Source organism: Cupressus sempervirens, chromosome 2 (genome assembly GCF_028749045.1).
Source record: "Cupressus sempervirens isolate cs-2001-9-10 chromosome 2, ASM2874904v1, whole genome shotgun sequence".
In the NCBI taxonomy this organism is placed as follows: Eukaryota; Viridiplantae; Streptophyta; class Pinopsida; order Cupressales; family Cupressaceae; genus Cupressus; species Cupressus sempervirens.
The window spans coordinates 745,488,555-745,512,621 of record NC_143119.1 but is presented as its reverse complement, the minus strand read 5'-3'; the positions used below and the strand labels follow the sequence as shown (position 1 = coordinate 745,512,621).

Genomic DNA, 24,067 nt, shown 5'->3' with positions numbered 1-24,067 from the left:
CACCACATTTAAAATGATTTTTGCTAGGGCAAGACAAAAATTGCCAACATATAATATTTTATTTCCCTATATGGAACAAAAAAATTGCCCTCAACATTAAAATTTTCCTGCTCGCAAAATGTTGGATTCGCTAGCATTTTAGGCTTTTTTTTTGCGAGGGGTTTCTTGAAGTTATCCTTGTAAAGAAATCAACAGGAGCAAAGAAGAAATAATAGAAGTCGAGATTTCTAAATTAAAGAAGTTAAGAATAATCAACAACAAGAAAAGATTAAGCAAAAAAAAAAAAAAAAGAGGAAAACACAGAAAACTAAGAGTATTAAGGATATAAATGGGAAATGAAAAATGAAGGGAAAGGAATTGAGATTCCAGGAGGAAAAGATATTGGAGAATAACAATCAGAATCTTGAAAAGGCAGAGAACAAACTTCTTTTCACTGAGGAGTCTCCATAACGAGGAAATGTTAAATGCTTAAAAGGAATAACGGAACCACCACAACAAAAGACAAAAGAACTGGTGAAAGAGAACACAGACACTAAAAAAGAGGCAATAAAATGATGCACCAAATTTTGGCAAACACCAATCACAACTCAAGAATCTCCTTTCTACAAGATACATGAGCACAATACAAAGGGAAAGGATCAAAGTAAGACAAAAGGAATTATTACACAAGATTTTCATGGCTTTTTGAATAATGATGCACCAAAGAATGAAGATATGGAAATGATAATTTCAGATGAGACAGAGAAAGAGAACCTAGAACTATTAACTGATGAATTGATCCAAGTTTTTAAGTTTGACAATATTGATAATAGTAGCGACTTACACAAAGAGGAGTTAATATAGTGAGTATTAAAAATAGGCAAAGATAATTACACATTTGAAGATTTGAGAAGAGACATGCTAATCATTGAGGATGAAGATAAGAGAAATAAAGTCTTACAAACAATCAAAACTGGAACAATAACAGATCAAGGAGAGGGTATGGAGTTAGACAGAACATGGTGTAGTCCACCCTTAGTAGATGATACTCATATAGGGAATCAAATAAGACTAGCAGGACAAATAATGAAAGAATTAGAAAACAAAGAAAAATGTAAGAAAGAGGGAAAGCAATCTGAAAGTGCTATAAACACACAAGAGAACATAGAGCAACTAGGTAATTTGATGAATCAAGAAGGGATAAATTCTCCTAAATATGGCAAAGTGAAAGCTAAAAGAGGAAGGAAGTTGCTGAAAGAACTCAGAGAAGCAGATGATCGAGCAAGAGAACAACAAAAGATCAGTCAGTTACTTAACACAAGGAAGGGGAAGATCCTTCCCAAGGCAGCATGAAGATCACTACCTGGAATGCTAGGGGCTTAAATACACCTAGCAAGAAATTATTACTAAAACATAATTGAAAACAATTTGATTATAAAATTATAATGATACAAGAAACAAAACTGAATAAGGAAGAAGGAACTAAGCTAGAAAATATATTAGGTAATTGGAATGTCAATTTACTTGAATCCAAAGGAGCCTCGAGGGGATTAGGAATGATTTGAAATCCTAGGAAAGTAAGTCTAAATGTAATACACTTGAATAATTCTTGGATGAATAGCAGAATTAAAAGCATAAAATTGAACTTATAGTTATTTCTAATAACCATATACGGATCGACCCAGAACATAGCTAAAAAAATGCTATGGGAAGAAATAAGTAAAGTTATAAAAAACTATAGAAATGAGTGCATTCTTATAGGTGGAGATTTTGATACGATCATAAATTTAGATGAAAAATTTGGAGGTGTCCGACAAAGTTCTCAAGCATCAATAGAATTTTAAAAATGGATAGACATTAATAATCTTATTAATATTCCTATTAACAACGGTAAATACACATGGAATAATAGAAAGAAATACTTTGCATTTATAGTTGAGAAACTGGACAGATTCTTGTTCAAAAGTGAATTAAGTGAATTAGAGTTAGAGTTACAAGCATCAATACTACCTATAGCAGGATCTGATCACTATCCTGTTAGAATTGAATTTAGAGAGACTACTAAACCTATCAGAAATCCTTTTAAATGTGAAAAATGTGGTTTTTAGATAAAAAAATTCTTGGAACTCATAAGAAAATGGTGGAATCAAGGCAATTTTAAAGGCTCCAAAATGTACATATTTGTATATAAGATGAAAATGATAAAAAAGAATATACTTCAGTGGAATAAAGAACAATTCAACAATATATTTAAAGAAAAAATAGACATCGAGGAAAGCCTAAAAAAATTAAACACAAAAGTAATTAAAAAAGGTATGAATAACTGGACCTTTGTCTTAGAAAAAGATCTACTAGCAAAATAGGAAAACATTCTTACAAAGGAAGAAGTCTTTTGGAGGCAAAAATCAAGAAAAATATGGTTAGAAGAAGGGGGTCACAATACAAAATATTTTCATAACAACACTATATACAACAAAAGGAAAAGCAAAATTATAAAAATTAAATATGTGTCAGGTTCTATTACTAAAAATTTTTAAAATATAGCAAAGATATTTGTAGAGCATTTCAATAAGCTATTGAGTAATTTTGATAGTTCAAACATGATAGCTCAAGTTAAAATGCTTGGAAACATAACCAAAGTGGTTTCTATAGAAGAAAATAAAGCATTAAATGCACCCATCTCTTTGGAAGAAGTCGAAACTGTTGTATTCAACATGAATCTTGATAGTTCACTAGGTCCAAACAGATTATATGCTTTCTTCTATCAAAAATGTTGGGATATTATCGAAATAGATCTCTGGAAAGCCATTGAAGCTTCGAGAAATGGTGGATCATTACTTTTAGAAATTAATAATACCTTTCTCAACTTAATACCCAAAAAAGATTATCCTGAAATCCTAGGGGATTTCAAACCTATAGCTCTCTACAACACCATTTATACAATCATATCAAAAAAAATTTAAAATAGAATGAAACCAATTTTACATAAAATTATATCAGAAGAACAAACGGGTTTTGTACCAAGAATACCAATTCTAGATGGGATAATCATTATTATACAAGAAACATTACACATAGCCAATAAAAATAAAATGGCAAGCATGTTCATGAAATTAGATATTTAGAAAGCATATAATATGGTTGATTGGAGGTTCTTATGCAAAACACTAGAAGCCTTTAGATTCTTGAGCCAATGGATTAATTCGATGCACCAATGCATTTCAACAAGTAAAATTTAAGTTCTTATCAATGGAACTCTTGAAGGATTCTTTGATACATCAAGAGGAATAAGACAAGGAGACCCCCTATCTTCATTCCTATACATCATCATGGCAAAAGCCTTTGGTAGAGAAATCTCCAAAGCCTTCTTGAACAGTAAAATTACTAGAATTTCAGTAACTAAGAATGTTCCTAATATAACACATCAACAATGTGCAGATGACACCACTCCATCAAGAGAAAGTACAATAAAAGAGGCCCTAAACTTCAAATCAATCATTCAACAGTATATGGAAACTTTAGGGCAAAGAGTGAATGCTAAGAATCATAAAAAAAAATTCATTAATACTAAACTTAAAAGAGAAAACCATATTTGTAATAGCTTGGGTTATAAAAGAGGAACATTTCCGTGTAAATACCTGGGAATAGAACTAGAGAAAGGTAGTAGAACTAATAAGGGTTGACATAATATTCTTGAAAAAATGGATAAGAAGATAGGAGGTTGGAAAGATAAATGGCTAACAAAAACTGGTAAAGCTATAAAGATCAAAGCAGTCTTATTGACCCTTCCAACATACCCTCTTTCCTACTTACCTCTTTCTAAAAGTCTGAATAAGAAGATTGAGGCAAAACTCAGAAATTTCTTCTGGAATGACATGGAAGAACACAAAAAATTGGCTCTGATAAAATGGGAGAAATTATGTAAACCTAAGGAACTAGGAGGTCTAGGTATCAAAAATTTATGTTGGCGAAATGAAGCATTAGGGGCTAAACTGACATGGAGATTATTCATAAAAAGAAACCAAAAATGGGCAAAAAAATTGTTTAACAAATACCTAAATGTAGTTAATCCTTATTCCTTGTTTAGAATGAGGATCCTTCCTAAAGGATCCAAGAGCTAGAATTTTATAGTTAAAATCAAACCCTTCGTTAGCAAATATCTCATGTGGGATGTTGGTAACGGTAAGGAAGCTCTCTTCTTGGAGGACTCTTGGGATGGGCATCCCCTAATAGAAAAAATGAGTATCCCAGCTGGTCTTAAAGACCCTTTAGTCAAACTCTGGAGGTGCAAGGTCAGCAATTATAAAACCAAAAAAGATATTAATGGTAGTATAAGCTAGGAATGGAAAACTTTAGATAATATTGAATTAGAACCAGCAATTAAAAAGGTATATGAAAATAACATTAATAAGTGGAAAATAAAACAATTAGTGAGAAATGAAAAACTTATATGGGCAACATCAAAAGGTGGAAGATTTAACATGAAAAATGGATATAAAGCAATCACCTGGTCTCAAAGATGGTAAGAAGTTTTCATTCCCCTTATACTTTGTTGGGACTCTTCCTATCTACCAAAGGGAGGCTTCTTTCGTGGAATACCTCTCAAAATAGGATTCTAACTGTTGACATACTTAGAAAGATGGGTGTTGAGGGGCCTTCTAGATGTGTGCTATGTAAGAAAGACAATGAAGACACAAATCATCTATTATATAAGTGCCCATATACACAACAATGTTGAGAACGACTTAGACATATGTTGGGTTGGACCGCGCCCTTGCCTGAAACTTTGAACGATCTACTTAAAGGTTGGCCCACTAATAGTAATTGTTGTATCTATGGTAACCTCTAGAATATTTTTCCTTATATCCTTGTTTGGGAAGTATGAAAAGAAAGGAATAGAAGAATATTTCATGATCAAGATATAACGGTTTGTGAGATTACTAATAAAATTGAAACCTATATAGTTGAAACATTAAACTCTCACCTTAGGAAAATTTTGAAAGAGGAAGGATCATTTTCATAATGGGATGGTTTTATGAAAAAAGCTTGAAAAACCTAATTAACCCTTCGCTTATGTATAAAAACAAGAATAAAGAGGCAAGGAACAAATGTAGGTGGATCCCACCCCAACAGGATGGACCAAATTAAATTTTGATGGAGCCTCGAGAGGCAACCTTGGTATTGTTGGAATAGGATGCATCATTAATGACTCTAGCAATTGGATCGCTAAAAGCGCTAAATTTATTGGATCAACCACTAACATCACCACTGAATTAGAAGTCCTTTAAGAAGGTATCCAATTTTTCTTGGATCTAAGTATATCAAAACTGATTATTGAAGGAAACTCACAAATTATCCTAAATTCCATCAAGAAAAGGGAGACACCAAATTGGGTTCTTAACTCCAAATTGGAAGAAGCACTATATCTTCTGGACCATTTCGAAGAAATTCAGATTCGACATATTTTCTAGGAAGGTAATATAGAAGCAGATCAGTTAGCAAATATAGGAGTTGATGGAAAAAATTTCTTAGTATTTAACTGTAAGTAAACTTATCGAAAAGCAAATAGAAGTAATAAACAAAACTGGATAATGTAACTTTAAGTCCTATTAGTTAAATTAGCCCTGATGGATAATGCAGATAATAAAGATACAAATAATATAATACCACCATAACTTTTAATATATGTTAGAGTTTGAGTGAGATCATTCACAAAATTTACAACTAATTTTAGTAATCTTATCCATAATGTTAAATGAAAGAAACCTAGTGATTTCTAGCCAGAAACTCAAGGATATCTAAAATGTTGTTTTTAACCAACAACACTAATGGTCATTTTGAGTTGCATCACTAATCAATAGGTTAGCAAGGTGTAACCATCATATATAATAACAAAAGAAGAGGTTTTTACAAAGTATATAAAGATCTCGTTGATTTGTCACACTCATCTCAGATAATGAATAATATAAGTAATTGTGATAGAGATCATTGGAGCTTACAAAATTTAGAGAAGAAATCTAGTCATTTATTTTGTATTTAAAAAAAAAAGTTGAAAGTTGGTAACTGGGGTAAGCCCCTTTTAATAATGTAATAATATAGGACCATAGTCTCGGGCAAGACTAGAGGTGTTCTTCTCTGTTCTTTCCTACCAGTGCCCGCTTGAACAAAGATATTTTGATGTTTTTTATTAAATTAATATAATCAAAGGCTTCAACCATTTACCAATTTTATATATATATATATATATATATATAAATTAATAATAAATTTTTTTTAATTTAAAAAAATTATCAAACATACTTTAAAAAATTTAATTTAAATTCATATAATATTATTAAATGTATAATGTATATAGAAAATAAATTTAATTTGAAATTTATAATTATTTTTCCATTTTAAATTATATAGAATAAATTTTATTGTGAACAAAATAATTAAATATAAATGTTTGTGTAAAATTTAAAAAGTTAGTATAGTAATTCACATTATATCACTAACAAACTAAGATGACTCTATGAAGATTTTGATGTTATTTAAATGCCTCTCATTTTTATTAATTATTATTATAATTAGGTTTTTTCTCAAATTAGAGAATGAGAATAATTTTCTAATTTTATACTTAGATTTCTCATTCATATTATAATTAGATTATTTTCTTTTTTTTTGCAAATATTAAATTAAATTATACATTTCAAATAGATATAGTAAAATATTTTTCAAATTCGGCCCATTCATGGGTGTATTGGGGTTAATCCAATCTCAAAAAAGGAGAAGACATTATGGATACCTCCAGAGGAGGGATGGGTCAAAATTAACTTTGATGGGCTGGCAAGGGCTAACCCAGGTGTATCAGGGTGTGGATGTGTGGCAAGAGACCATAAAGGCAACATAGTTGCATTTACAACCAAATGATTGCTAGATGGTACAAATAATATTGCAGAATATTTTGCTGCCAAGGAAGCTTTGGGGTTATGAGTAAAAATTGGATGGACCAACGTATACATTCGGAAGGAGATTTGAAAATCATTATCAATGGCATTAAGAAATGAAATATGGAGGCATGGCATCTAAATCAAAGTATATAAAAAATCAAGGAGTTTCTTTTGGACTTCGAGGATTTTAAAGTTTCACACTACTTAAGGGAAGCGAATAGAGTGGCAGATCAGCTAGCCAATTTAGGTGCCAATTCAACACTGGGTCCTCAATATGAAAATTTTGAGGAATTTTGTCATCTTGGAGAGTAAATAAAGAGAGAAAATTTGATGGCCATTAGATTTAATAATTCACTCATGGTACCTCAATTTGGAGTCTAAAAAGAATGGCATAATGATTTTGACTCATGAGGACATTGATCATCCCTAGGTAAGTAGATATTTCCATGTTACTAAGGTATCCCTCATGTGTGTCAAAGGAGTGGTTGGTTTGCTTTGGTACTTTGTTTTAGAGAGTTCTAAGGATGTTAAATTCAAGTTGAATGTAGGGAAAGGTCATTGTTTTTCTCTGAGATAGAAATTGAGGCAAATTTTTCTCTTGGTTCAAATTCGTAGATACTGACCTATGAAAGTTGGATATCTACACGAAGCTTGAAACACATCTTCATTTTTTATGATCCAAGCTTGTTGAAAGGCATTCAATAGTTATTCAGGCTAGAGTATCTAGATGATATATGGAAGAGGAGGTCAAATTTGGATGTGGCATCATTGTTTGTGGCATTGGCTTTGATGGTTGGGGGATCAAAAGATGAGGTTCATCGAGTTGCGGTTGCAAGTGTCAATAGACAATGGCTTCTGGAACTAGATGAAATTATTGAGTGAGTTGTTCTGGGTGTTGGAATTGAAATGGGTATTGAACCCTGGTGGCTGATTAGAGGTGGTGACTCCTCCATTCAACCATTGGTGGTGTGGTTGTCTTCAAATCTACAAGGCATTCATATCCTCAAAGAAGAATAGGGATGGCGAATGATCATGGAATACCTGGCTGAGAATATTTGGGTGATGAAGGAGGAGGGGCAAAGTTTTATGAAGGCCATGCTAAGAAGAGTACTTTGGCCCCTGGACAACAACTTCACCATTAGATCGTGAAGAAACCTCAACTAAATGAGGGGGCATCCACAACAAAGGGAATGTGGGTTGATGCTTCTCTACTTCCAAATGAAGGAAAAGATAGTGGAAAGCGGTATAGGATGGGTCAAGGATTATCAGTGAAGGATGATCATGCTACCCCAACTTTTATTCGTCAGGAAGCAACAAATTAGTTCAAGTAGTAGCTAATAACAGAGGTGGTGGCTCTTCTTTTTGTTATAAGATCAGATAATGTATGGGTGGGTGTTTGTAACATTACTTTAAATTTTGATTCAAAATGTTTTAAATTTATTTATTTACAATATGTAATTTCTCTTGGCACCTTCCATCTACTAGTTTCACATCTTAGACAATGAAAGCTAATCTTGAATTGTGCAATCCAAATGTTAGCTCTTTTCCCTAATCATATATTTCAAATAAATTTTTTCATCATGTCGTCACATGGGGTTAATTCTTTGATATAGTATGTTTTTTCATGCAATTTTTTTTTTTGTCCTTGTGGTATTCCTACAAAAATTTATCGCCCACTTTTTTATCACCTCATTAATGTTAGGACAATCATTGAGATTTATTTCTCACTTTTTCACCAACTTCCTATTATGTTTCTCCCAAGTCTTTTCCTTACAACTTTGTTCCTTTCCAACTATTGTTTTGGCTAGTGACCTATTGATCCACATTTCCAATATTTTTTAAGTAGCATAAAATTTGATTGATTATTGAAACATCAATTGGTAGCATACATGTGTCAACTAAAAGAGTCTCATTCTTGGACCTTGTATAAATTTTGCAATAAGAAAAATGTTATTTGCATATAATAGTAGTTTCACCACATTACCCACTAATTGGACACCTTCTCCAACATTATTATATAACCACTCTTCAAGTTATCACTATATAAACCAAACAAAGTGGGGATAAAGGACACCCTAATTTCACTACCAAGACGCTTAGGCATACCCTCCTCAGTTCAAATGTTAGCTCTAACCTTCTCATAGAGTTTAAAATTAGTTGTTGAGATAATAACATATTTGTCTATGTTATCCTTAAGGCATCACACTCTAAAATGAAATGCATTTTTATTTCCACTTTTCTAGGAGTGCAAAAGATCCACACACTTTCTTTGTGAAATTCTTAAGATCATGAGGTCATTTGTCATGGTTGTCTTGTCTTAGTGATAGCTAACATTTGTCTTGGCATTTTTTTACACCCTATGGTTTTATGATAAAACTTCTTTTCTTTTTTTGTTATAGCTTGTAATTTTTTTAGTGTACAAATCAATGTATTTATTAGTTTTAAATTAACTATTTAAAACTTAGGGATCATTGTAAATGAAATTGAAATATCACTTATTTTTAATTTTGGTTTTTTGTAATTTATCATATATAGTTAAATGATTGTATTTTCTACTCTAGGGTGTTTATAAACAAATAGAAGAATGTTTGAGGAAAAACAAACATGAAAGTTACTGTGATTTCTCATTTTGGAGTAAGAATTTCAAAAACTCATTTAATGCAATTATTTCCATAGAGATAAGTGGTATGTAAGAAGATCTAAGTTAGTTTTTGTAAGTGTTTTATAGAGTTGGTAGTTCGTATTATTTCCCAGAGATTAGTATTAGGAAGAGTTTCATATAGTTAAATTTACTCATTCATGGATGTCATCTTAGTTTGTGTTGAATTTGCGTTTTAGATGTGAGTCGTGAAGAAAATTAGTGCTCCAAAAAAAACTTATAAGTGTCTTACTCCTTATAAATTATTGAATATCATTTTTATTTTTTTTACTTTCACATTATGTTTTAGACCATTTAAGTTTAGTTGTAGATTTAAGGGAAACATTTTTATTTCTATTATAAATGTGATTTAGTGAGTAGGAATGCTACAATTTCAAATAGAGCTCAATTAGTGTTGACAAAATAATACAATAATGTGTTATTGGCAAGTAGAGCACATGCATCCCAACTAAAGATTTAGTTCAAAGAATGTGGGAGATTTTAGAAATATTGGTTGCAATAGAGACAACTCAAATAAAGGTAGTTTAACTTCAATATGTGAGTGATGGGGAAGGGGAAGTTACTTTAGAATCTCAAAGAAGAAGTGGTGGATGCTACATAGACAATATTCCTTATAGCAATTATAAGTATTAGAGGTACACATAAATAAGAAATACCTTATTGCAATGGAAGCTTGAATGGTGACATGCCTCAATTGTGAAGTTTAAAATGCCATGTAGCATTATGGGGGACTTTGTGAAAGGTGGCACAAAAGTTGAAGGTTGCATTCTTACCTGGAAATTGTTAATTGAATTGTATTCAAAAGGTTGCAAAACTTGAGAAAAAGGGATGTAAATCTAAAGGAATATGTTGAGGATTTATACAAACTCACTATAAGTGTTGGACATGTAAAAGATGGCATAAAAAAGATAGTGAGGTACATGAATGGATTGCATAGAAACATGCAAAAGAAATTAGTTTATTTTACTTTAAGAGCATAGAGGAAGCCTAGCACAAAGTCTTAAAAGGTAGAAAACAAGCTATCTAGAAGGAACCAAAATAATTCAAGAGAAGGAATATAGTGAGTAAGGTCTTTTACTAGGTGAAAAATGAGTGGTAGAAAGGAACAACAAGCCTATGAAGAAGAAAATAGCACTTCACAAAATATTTTTTTAATAAAGGTAAAATAGAAAGAGGGAGATATTGGTACATAGAAGAGGTAGGCGAAGAGGCTTTACAATCTCATGTTACCAATGTTGAGAAGTTGCAATCAGGGCATTTTGAATATTCTAAGATACAATAGGACGATAGTAAAATGAGTGGTTAGAAATCATGTGCATGAGAAGATTCAAGAAGAGTTTTGTATCTCCTCAACATATATAAAAACTAAAATTGTAAGGTCCACCAAACTATAACATTAGCATAATCACAAAAACATATCATAAAGAGAAAATTATTATCATGTATTCAAATAAAAAGGATTAGATATACTAATTATATTTCATAATATAGATTGAGTACTTGTACCAATAATAAGGCAAAATATAAAAGGTCATTTATATTTGGAATAGACCAAAAGATCAATAGTAGTGAATACATAATTACCAATCATGAAGATCACCCTAATAGGAACTTCTAACATCTAATTTTTACCCTACCATGAATTAGTTACACTTCCCTAGAGTTTTTCTAGACACAAAAGATACCTAGTCCAACACATGGAATACTAGTAATGCAAAACTAGTAGGAGTCATAGAATTGTGTGTATTGTGGTATATTTACCTTCAATGCTAATGCGATGATACCATGAGCTCACAAGATGCAAATACCATACATATGAAAAAAGAAAAAACAATCCTTTCTATTTGATATCTTTTCATTGAGCCTATTTCCATCTCAAACATATACAAACATAGTGATAATAAAGAGTCAAGAGGACACAACAATACAATTATACCTTTTTTCATGGAGCTAAAATTTATCAAGTCATGCAAAGTGCATAACTATCATCAACAAAATCAAACATTTCATTATCAAGCATTTTTATTACATATCTAGCCTAATCCAATTTCATAAGCTCCAAATCCTCTTTAAATATTTTTTCAAACATAAGGATAATATTCACATGCATTATAAGGATTTATTTATCCTTATCCTATACTTCGAAGAAACTAGGTATGGAAATCATTTTTTATTATCTATAATTATTAAGAAATATTTTCAGTAGTGATGTTAGACTCTTCAAATAAAGATTGTAAAAAACACCCTTAGGTTGTTGAGCTAAAAGAAAAATGCAAAAACAAAATAAAATCTAAAAATGCAAGACACAAAAAAGATAAATTTTATAGTGGTCCATCTAGAGAACTAGACTGCATCCCCTCTCCAAGGGGATTCTCTAATATTCATAAATTTTGTTTTCTTACAAATTCTAGCAATCAATATCACAATATATTTAATTCAGTTTTTACATCATATAGTTACACACCAGTAAGGAGGGAAGATAAAACAATGGAATCTTCTTGAGTGCCAATCAGGGAATGATTGAGCTTCAGGTTGTTAGAACCATTACAATCTTCCACTTGATGTCCAACCAATATTGTAAGAAGAATTGCATAGAGATATCCCCCACTTAGAATCTTATGGCTATGTCTTCACAATGCCAAGAGAAGCTCTACAAACTTCAAACTTCTCTCAAAATACAACCTTTGTTAGCACATATGTTGAGTTAATTGTAGTATCAATCTTCTCTAACTGTAATTCTTTCCCTCTTCAAGAGCATGATAAATTAAATGAAATCTAGCCTCTATATGCTTTGCGCAACTATGGAAAGTTGAATTTTTAGCCAAATGAATGACACTCCTAATATCACAAAATAGAGTGAAGTTGGATTGTTTATACCCCAACTCTCCAAACAATTATTTTAACCTTATCAAATCTTTAGATCTTTCAACTTTGAGAGCAATGTATTCAGCCTTAGTAGAGGAAAGAGCAATAACTTATTGCTTACAAGAAGCCTAATTGATCGTTGCCCCCCAAAAAAGTGAATGCATAGCCTGTAGTAAATCTCCTCTTGTCTAAATCTTTGGCCATATCAGAATCAACATAACCAAAAAGATGAGGAGCCTTACTGGTAAAACATAAAACATGAGATGAAATACATCTCAAATATTAAAGAATACATTGAACTACCAATGAGTTTTTCCCAAATTATTCATAAAACTACTCACAACTCCCACTGCATAAGCAATATCTAAATGTGTGCTAACCATCACATACATCAAACTACCAACTGTTAAAGAATACATAACCCCATCTATATCATTTGCTACTTCAAGAGTGGAGGGACACATCTTAGAAGATAAGCAAAAGTGATCAGCCAATGGAGTAGCAATAGATTTAGCATTTGACATGTTGAACTTCTCCAACACTTTTAAAATGTATTTTTTGTGAGATAATCTAATTTCCCCTTTTTGTTTATTTCTAATTATATTCATCCAAATAATCCTATTTTATGCCCCTAAAACTTTCATGAGAAAATGAAGAGCCAAATGCCTCTTTAAATGATGAACAATTCTCACATTTGTTCTGACAATGAGTATATCATCAACATAAAGCAATAGAATGAAAAAATAACCATTGGGAAGCCGCATGTAGTAAACACACATATTTGATTCACATCAAATGAATTTTTGTTGAACCATAAAACTATCAAAATTTAAATACAATTATCATGGGGTTTTCTTAAGCCCTTATAAACTCCATTTCAACCTATAGTATAAGTGCTCTTCCCCCTATTTAATAAAGTTGGCGCTCCATATATAATTCCTCCTAAATATCACCATGTAGATACATTTTTTTTACATTGAGTTTCTCAAGCTCAATATCCCAAGCTACTACAATGCATAAAACCAAATGAATTGTTTGCATTTTTACAACTGGTGAGAAAATTTCATTAAAATTGATGCCCTTTTGTTGAGAAAAACCTTTTATCACTAATTTGGCCCTATATCTTTTCGGCCTAGATTAACCAGAACACTCGAAGCATTGACTACTTTGGTGGCTGATGTGGGCCCAACAATTCATCATCCCAGTCTTCAGTTCACTGCTAACGAGAGTCTTTTGGTGGATGTGAACACATTCAAATTTTAAACTCACTTCTCCTTCCTGCCCACATGTGCATGAGTTATGTTAATGCCCATAAATGTTGTCAGACATTGCTTTCCTTTATTTTTTAATGCACACCTTGCAGAGGAGAAAGAAGAAATGCCAAACCGCAAAGAAGCATCTTCTAATATACACATTTGCTAAATGTGGAAGGGAATGCAAACCATTTTATAGAATACTTCAGAAAAATGTTTTCACATGGAAAGCTTTGCTTGCAGGTTACCTATGAAAAATATTTCCTAAAAAATATCTACAAACTTTGAAGAAAATTTGATTTGCAAGCTTGAATCTAGACTACTCGACCTTTGTCAACATCCTCAAATTTTGGAACAAGATACTCATAGGAGTTTAGTTAGACGCAATCATCAAAACTGGTTTGGTAGATGTATGAAAAATCTAGAAGCAAAGAAAGGTAAAATTTAACTGGAAATAAATCTGTTCTCATAAGATGGTCTAATTGTAGGATATTCACAAAAATATTTATTTGGAGGCTTCTGAAAAAATATCAAGAAAAGGCAATAGGCAACTATAAATACATGCTCTATAACTTTTTCCAAAGTCTTGGCAGTGTATGTCAAATGGTGGTTTGGAACATTGTATGAATATCCACAAGATGGAGGGATTTTGTCAAGCATTATAGTTGCAACTGCTCTACCTATATAAAATTAGAGTGTTATTAATATTTTTATTTCATCTCCCTATGATGATGAATTATGGAAGAGTATATGAGGGTTACAAGCAATGTCTTACATCATCCAAAATGTCTTTCTTCACTTGCTTTCTTGTAAATTTTATTTACTTTTTAATAATTATTTAGATAATTTTATAAAGTTAATTGCATTCCATTATATTTATTGATCTAACAATTTCCTTGATCAATACATATTTTACTTTAATCTATCAATATATAATGTTTTATTTTTAAAATTTTCTACTACTATACAAATGTCTATAATTCTAAACTATTAATATACATGATAAAATAATAAATAGATTTATTCTTTAAGAATTTCCAACTTTCTAAAGTATTTCACAACAAAAGAATGTAGTAAAAGGTACTACTTAGGAGAACTTTTGGTATGAAATAAATTGAGATTCATTGATCCGTCTTTTACATGTTCATTCTCAAATATCCTTTCACACATTTAACATACTACATGTTGCCAAGCCAAAAAAATGTATATTTCATTTTATCATTATCATTTCTAAGAAAAGGGGATACAATATAAGCATTACATGCAATTGTTTGAAAGAAGTTAAATAAAATATTTGAATCAAGACACAACTTTGAACATTGTATTGCAATACCATTCATATTAATTGACTTGCATATTTGTAAAAGTTGTATGACATTTAGCATACTACATGTTGCCAAGACAAAAAATTGTATATTTCATTTTATCATTATCATTTATAAGAAAAGGGGATACAATATAAGCATTACATGCAATCATTTGAAAGAAGTGAAATAAAATATTTGAATCGAGACGCAACTTTGAAAATTGTATTGCAATACGATTCATATTATATGACTTGCATATTTATAATTAAATAAGTATGACGTAGAATTATGGGAGATTGTAACTCATCAATGATGGAGAATTGATAAAAGTTATATGATATTTGTGTAATTGTGTGTTTCTCATTACACTACATGGTCAAATATTTTTCTATTCATCCTCCATTTGTTACTTCATCAATGAGGCATCGACTTACCAATTTTGTTATTTCATAGTTACTATATCTTGTTTAGTACTCAAGTTGGGCCAGTGAGAAAATGAATGGAGAGATTATCTTTTCAAGATTCATGAGGTCTATCGATAGTCTCTGAAGAAAAAATACTCTAACATTTATGGATGCAATACAATCTAATTGCTTTTAATCCTAGATGGCTTCTCAAGTTTAACTAAATGCTAGCAAAAGGATAAGATAAGCATAAAATGGATCACATTTTTCTTTATAAAAAATTTAATTTATTTGTAGACAACAATGATAACATTGAAAAGAGAATACCATTGTAAAATATCATGACATGAATTAACTATATATTATTAAAATAATACACCTTTTTATCAATTGAAGAAGGTGCCTCATAAGTTTTAATCTTTTGGATTCTTGTTGAACCCAAAACAAACACATTGTCTCTAAGTAAGTTATAACTGTTAGTCCTAAAAATATCCAAGCTTTTCTTAGTATTTCACTTATGTGGCATAAAAGGAGCATGCAATATTTTTATATCAAATAACAATAATTCATAAAAAAAATTATATAGGCATAATAAACAAGTTAGTAAGTATTCTCGTGTTGAATAAGATTATTAAACATATCAAATGGATAAGAGAGGGTAAATAAGGATTTTTATATTAAGGATTCCACTTCAAAGGTACCAATGTTGGTTAATCTTAAGTTCTCTATATATTTTATCTTATATGCATATATAAGACAAGGAAAAATCATTAAAACTCTTATTCAAAAGGACAACATGGTCTATGCAAATTAACATTTCATTCCATTTTAGTCCAAAACTAAAAGAGAGAACATAAAGCTAAACCATCACAATATAAAACATAATATTATCAAAAGATTACAGTATAATTGATGAGGATGATATAATCATAAATTTAAATACTTATAAATATTTAAATCGGTGGTCTCTATCATTCTATCATTGCATTACAACAATATTCTCATAAGAAGTACATACAAAACAAATAAATAAATAATTTCTAAACCTTCAAATATGTATCATATTGAGACCATATCTTTGAGATCCAAACATATTGATTATATATATATATAAAGGATGATTTTGTCTTCTCTACAAATTAATGATGAAAATCGTAGGAGTAATAAATTTTCATGTGAGAAGTATGAAAAAGATCAAGCAATAGCTAATGAAGATGGTCATGTGTATGTGGACTATTTAATGGAAGTGGCATACAAAGATGGATTATTCATAAGGAGACATTCCTTTCTTTATAATCATTAAATAAATCAATTCTTCATAATTGTTTTTAGGGATTAATTCTCAAAATGATACATTACAAATCAATATAGTAGGCAATCAACTATAGAATAAATTTGCATATGATCAATTGAATAACTAAGAAGGAGCATCTAATCATAGATTGTGATTTCGAAAAGTGTAGGAATATCTTCTTAATTACTTGGAACACCGTCAAAATTCACATTCATGTACGTAATTACCCTACCCATTAGGGTTAGGATACAATGAATGGAAAATATTTGTATGTTGGTTACTTTTTACAACATAACATATAACAATTTAAATCTCTTCTACCTTAGTGATGACCCCTTGTTTCAATTTTGATAATATTTGGACAATTCGTGATCATCATATTGATTTAGCTAGAAGTTTGATAGTAAATGTTATTAATATTTTATCTAGTCTCTAGATCTTGAAGTCTCTTCGAATATTTAATATTGTTTCCATAAATAGACAATAAAATAATAACTATGAAAAGGGTTGTTTAGTAATGACTATATCCTTCTTTTTTATGATAACCACTCTATATGTGTGTGTGGTATGGATTTTTTTTATGATGTTTATAATGAAAATACCCTCAAAGATGATATAAGACTAGCCAATTGGAAAGATATATCCTATAAGAGTATAATGATAATAATTTTATTAAAATTATCTTAGTCGTGATACTATAAAATATGACTCTTACTCTTGATAAGATAATCCTCTTAGTTTCTATTGTTAACTTTTAATTGATTCCTAACAACAAGGCAACAACCTTTGTTATCACTTCCTAATATAATCTTGTATAGAACCTTTTATTGGTATTAGTAAGGAATTAATATTATCTTTCCAAGTAGGCTTGAACATGCGTTTTATTTCCAAGTAGGCTTGAACATGAGTTTTAGGTAGTATATAGTGAACTTCAAAAGAAAATAGAATCACACAAATATTCCATTATACTTGATAAGGAAATTGATGAGTAGATTAAGTTCATATAAAAGAATAGGAACTTAATGTACTCTATAAAATAAATTGAATATACATCAAATATATTAAATCAAGAGCTTGAATGAATTGCGTAAAAGGCAAGTAATCATAAAAATATAATTTGTTAATAAGACTCATACTTTTAAAGACATGTAAAATATTTGAAAGTTGTTAAATATAAATGCATGGATGTTATCATTTATGGAAACACTACATTTAGGTAAGGTCACATGAAACTCAAAGATGAAGGAAATTAGAGAAGGACATGCCTAGTAAAAGATGTATCTGTTGGTCTCTTTTCACCTCCCTCTCCAGTGAGTATCAATACTTCCAATTGCAACAGTGATATGTTAGATCATGTTACGGATGTTGCTGATGTTGATTTTTATTCATGAAAAAGTTATTAACATGATGTAATAATATATTAACTCACTCTAAAAGGCAAGCACTACTACTTGTCAGATATTTGAAAAGATAAAAAGGCTTTACCGAGCTTAAATGTGCAATTTTTAAAAAGATTTTTAATATTAATGTTATATTTAAAAGTTAACTTTTTTGGAAAGGGGGTAAATAGGGGTAAACATTCAAAGAGGTTTGAACCATGGTGGCAAGAGCAACATCATCATAAGTTCAACATCACAACATGCCAATACCAACATTTGCTTGGTAGTCATAAATTATTTGTTTGTACATAATTTTAATTGGAATAATATATTTTGTATGGTTGTTGGAGTTATATTCACCTCTTTATTTAATTTGAATTACTATAAACATAATTTTGGGCATAATGATAATACTCATGGGAATGACTCCAAGTCACCATAATAATCAACCTAAACTTAAAATGCTCACATGCTTCTCAACGTCCTTAAGTGTATAACCCAAGAGCATTATGCTCATGCTTATCTTGCCTTTCTCTAGCTACCATTTCTTTTGGTAACAAATCTAACTCCTTGATAATGAACAAACCAATATTCACTCAATTATAATTTGTTAGATGTTGCTTATAGATTAGACCTTGTGAAAGTTCTGTCATTCATTGTTTTGAGTCACACTCTAGAATCCAACATCACGATAAATGAGAACTTAAAAACACAAAAGACAATTCATTAAAAAATATGAACTAAAATATTGATTAAAAAATATGAACTAAAATATTGATTGAAAATTAGAAAGCAACATTTAATGTATTATATGATCAATTGTAAAAACTATTGTAATTATCATATAATTATAACTTACCTCCTTTCTTATATATAATAATAATAAATATAACTCTCATTATTGATTATTGATTGTCCAAATTTATCTCAATAAGAACATATCTCAAATGAGAATGCTGATCCTTCAAAACCTGTTCTATCCCATAATAAAAAAACTTATTCTCTTATTTGTCTTCTTCAACTTTATTTCAAAATTTCCTTACACAAACTCCTCTCTCCAAGTTTGTTTCCACAAATCATCTTCATAAAAAATTGAAAAAAACCTGCAACAGATTCCACCCAAACAGAGAACCAACATTGCTCAATCCGCGGGCAGTGGCGGGGAATTTGAGAAAGTTTATTCTAAAAGATCTGATGAACGCGCTCCCTTCCATCTTCAATTCCTTCCTCGGCAAGCAACCATGGCCATGGCGTTTTCAGTGCCAGAATTCTGGCCCTCGGTGATAGACGCAGGTCACGTAATGAGAGCCGCAACGATTGCAGACGGATCCGCAGGCCAAAGCGCTCCGCATCCGAATTCCGGCTGCGTGATCGCGCGAGGTCCAAAGGTCATATCCGAGGGTTTCCTTCACGCCAGGGGAGGCAAAAGTGCCGAAATACAGGCCCTAGAAAAGGCGCGAGAATACGCAAAGGGGGCAACGGCGTACCTAAATCTCGAACCTTTCACGACCGAGGCCGTAAATGCGCTCTGCTCCGCAGGAGTTTCAAGAGTAGTGATCGGACTACGGAATCCCTGCATAGATCCGCACGCCGTAAGGGGGATCGAAACCCTAAGGAGGTCAGGAACACTAGTTGAAACCCTAATGGACCAGGATGCACTAAAAGCGTGCAGATCTGTGAATTTGCCGCTGATCTACAGCAGTCTTTACGGGATTCCGTTCTCTGTGCTCAAGTACGCCATGACCTTGGACGGCAAGATAGCCGCTACCGGTGGCCATGCCGCTTGGGTGAGTGGTAACAAGGCGCGGAGCCGCGTGTTTGAGCTTCGCAGCCGCTGTGATGGGGTTTTGGTCGGCGGGAACACTGTGCGCAGGGACGATCCGTTGCTGACGACGCGTCGAATCGGCGGGCACAAACCGGCGCGGATTGTCATGTCGGCGTCTTTAGATCTGCCGGAAAATGCAAAGCTTTGGGACGTTGCGGCGGGTCCTACAATCGTTGCCACGGCCCGGGGGGTTCGAAGGGGGTTTCAGAGGTTTTTGGTTTCGAGAGGCGTGGAGGTTGTGGAGTTCGATCCCGTGACCCCTCGGGCCGTCATGGAGTACCTCTGTCGGGAACGGGGTTTTCTTTCCGTTCTTTGGGAGTGTGGTGGCGGGCTGTCTGGGCCCGCCATTGCAGACAGGGTTATTCACAAGGTTGTGGCATTCGTGGCCCCTAAGATTATAGGTGGCCACAATGCGCCTTGTCCAGTTGGCGAGCTTGGGTTTTTCAAGATGACAGATGCGCTTAAATTGGATGACGTGTCGTTCGAACAAGTTGGGGATGATATGCTCGTCACCGGGTACTTGCAACCTATCCCAACGAGTTGGTAATGGGTCCCGCGGGATCCTAAGGTAAGAATGAATTATTTTGAATAAATGATTTTGAATTATTTGGAGAGTATTATAGGGAATTCCTCTTTGTGATATGGGAGGGAGAGTCTTAGGCTGAAAAGTCCTCATCTAAGAGTGAGGATATTCATTTTGTAGAAGATAGTCTAATTGAAAGAGTCCTAGGTTGATTGAGGGTATTCATTTTGTAAATGATAGACAATACAATTGAAAAATTCTCGGGCTGAAAAGTTTTTGTCAAAGAGAAGAATTGAGGGTATTTGTTTTGTGAAAGTTAGATTCCAATCAAGAATAAGTAATGTCTAATTGAGATGAAGAATCTTAGGCTAAAAAGTCTTTTGTTTAAGCGAGGGTATTCATTTTGTGAAAGTCCAATTAGGACAAAATAATGGCCAATTTTTTTTGGATGTGAAATATTCAATTTTGTACAATCAAATTTCAAATATTTTGTCACACAATTGTCTATTATTACGAAGGGGTAAAAAATCTCTTGTTAGACACGTTTTGAGAGAAGAGTTGTGGCATTAGACTTGATGATGGGGACCATAAATTTTATGTCGAAGTAGGAAACTTGTCAAGCTTGTACATTTATTTTGTTTGATGCATTTAATATAACGACACATAACATTGATAAATAGAAAACTAAATAACTTTCTTGTTTATCATCAAATCTAGATAGTGATAAGAGTCTAAGGTTGAAAAATCTTCACTAAAGAGTCAAAGATTGAGGATATTCATTTTGTGAAAGAGTCCAATATGAACTAAATACATCCGGAAAAAACTTTTCGATGCATATTTAGTTTTTTTTGCAATCAATTTCAAATATTGAATGCAACCATTGTCTATTATAAAGAAGGGGTCAAAAGTCCCTTTTTAGACACATGTTATGACAAAATATTTGTGACATCAAACTTGATCATGCTGATGTTAAATCACATATTTGTGTGGTAAACTTGCTTAGTTTGTTCTTTTTTGGTTGGATTCATTTAGTATAATCATATATGATATGGAGAAGTAGATTTTGTTTTATTTTTTATTTTTGTTCTTTAGAGAGTTTTATATCAAATTCTCTAGATGTGGGAGTAAGGTCTTAGGTTCAAAACTCTTTAGCCATTGAGGTCTTCATTTTATTGAAACAATCAAAGATTAAATAACATTTAAGAGACCAATCAATCCATGAGATTGTGAATTTCAAGATAGACAACAAAGGTGCTTCAAATCTTCACACATCTACAAGATTATGTATTCCAAAAATCCGAAATATGAAGTTCATGGTCTTGTTTTAAGTTATTATTAGTGGTTATTTTTATAAGGTTAAAATATATGATTTTTCTCTTTTAGCTTTTTTGTTTTTTGCTGTGATGGCTTGAAAAACAAGAGACGCAATGCGTCAAAGTTCTTGCCAATTGAGCGGAAAGGGAAGATTAGAAGATACGAAGATAGAAGTAGAGAAGAAAATAGAATGTGATTGGATGATAGAAGTAGATATGAAGACCATGGAATGAGGATGGGAGAAGATGGGAAAAATGGGGAGGAAGAAGATGGAGAAGTAGACATGCTTTTAACTATGTCATATCCTAAGGAATGATAGTCCCCTTACCAATAGCAATGTTATTACAAATAAACTTAAAATATGACTAAGAAATAGAAATCTATCATGTTATTTTTATTATAAATATCTATAAGATTAGTTTATTTATAAATATTTCTTCAAATAATTTTTGAATAGTTATATTATAAATTAATTATATACATGTACTAGTATATTAATTTTAAATGGAATATGTCAAATTTATTTATTTGTATAATAGTAAGATAATTGTTTTGATATCTTCTGTGAATATAATCATCTCTACTTATCATAATAATCATCATTAGACAATAAAAAAATAAAAATTTAATATAGATAAATGGAAATGTTAACAATCATCAAAAATAGAAAATTATATTAAACTATTGAAATAATTGACAAAATTGTTGATCCTTATTTCATATATGATTAAAAGTAAATTAGTTATTACTTTTAAATGACACAAGAAAGAAATATTTAAAATGATGGAAAGACTATGAATTATCATCAATTTTATAATAAATTCAAAACAATTTTTTTTAAAGAAAATAGTGCATGTCAAAATCTCAATTAAAATTTGTATATTTCGACCTTTTGCATGTACCATGAACACCATGATGGAGACTTGAGCAATTAATATAGGATTAACAATATTGTACAAGATTTTAAGATTTTAATTAATGAGCTTGTCATCAATAATTTTGTACTATTTAACTTATAGAAAAATGATTTCTCTCCCTTTTTTTTTGTGTTGGCCAATAAAAACATAGGTAAATGAAATTTTTAACAATCATCAAAATGGAAAATTATATTAAACTATAGGAACTTTTTCTAAAAATTTAATTCTTGATTATGATTGGTTGAAATAATTGACAAAATTGTTCTTAATGATTCCATTAGTTCTTGCCAAGCAAGAACTAATAAGGCTAATCAAAATACTAGAATTGTGTTTTGAAAATAAGAAAATTGATGTTGTTTATAAGTTTATGACATTTTTATAAAGTTTTTAGATGCCTTTGAATTTTTTTTTAAAAATCAAATCAAATTTTGAACAACAATTATGTACTTGACTTTTGGATTGGTATGGACTATTAGGAAAAAGCTATTCTCTATATCTTTAATCTTCGTAATTAAATATGTCTCAACCAAACAATTTGCAACATGTATGACTTAATGCCAATCATTATTAAAATTGAATTGTTGATTATCAAACTAAAAATTCAACTGACTTCAAAATTATCTTTTAATAGCTAGAACAATTATCATTATTTTATTATGGTTTCAATTAAAATTGTGATGAAGGGTGCTCCCTTAATACCACATAGACACATAGAAATAAAGAACAACAAAATTTTCGCAAGAGGAGAAAATGGGCTTCTTATTATTGCCGCAAATGCAAAATTATAGAATTTTGAAATACAATATGCAAACCCGCATAGGCGCCTTCCTTACAATAATTTGTAAGACAGAGTTGCGAACTATCACCCAGGCTTGCTTAGACATCATAATAGGCCTTCCTTATATGGGCAATTTTTCACCGCTCGAGATCTAGATACTAACCCTAACCCTTGGGACCAAAAAAACCCCAATTAAAAATTATTTCCTAATTTATTACATAGGGTCAACCCTAATTATGTGTTTTGGTACCCCAACTTTCAGAGGCCATAACTTTCAAACCATATGTCCAATTTTCAACTATAAGAACTTTTTAAAATCGTCGTTTTTTGAACTACATTGCTTGTTAGCTTTGGCACAACCTCGTTTTGAAGCCTCGAAGGCCTTCAAATATGAACTTAAAGGTTTCGTACCCAAAAACCTCAATAACTTGTTTAATACATATGGTATGATAATGCAGCTCCTTTGGCACGCGGATATGACTAAGATGAACCTCCACTTGTGAAATCAACAAATTTCAAGATCGTATGACCCACTTACTGAAAATAGTAAGTTTCCATAAATAGTAACTTTGTATTGAAATAACTCTTATTGAAAATGACAAAACATAAATGTTTTTGGGTGATGCAAGATTGCCCCA

General features: G+C 31.4%; 1 pseudogene across 1 annotated transcript; it reads left to right on the top strand.

Moving 5' to 3' along the window:
- Positions 1 to 18,951: 18,951 nt before the first annotated feature.
- LOC149575541 (riboflavin biosynthesis protein PYRR, chloroplastic pseudogene) lies at positions 18,952 to 20,905 on the top strand (annotated as a pseudogene). Its single transcript, XR_016360179.1, has one exon. The product of XR_016360179.1 is annotated as a riboflavin biosynthesis protein PYRR, chloroplastic pseudogene (transcript).
- Positions 20,906 to 24,067: the final 3,162 nt, after the last annotated feature.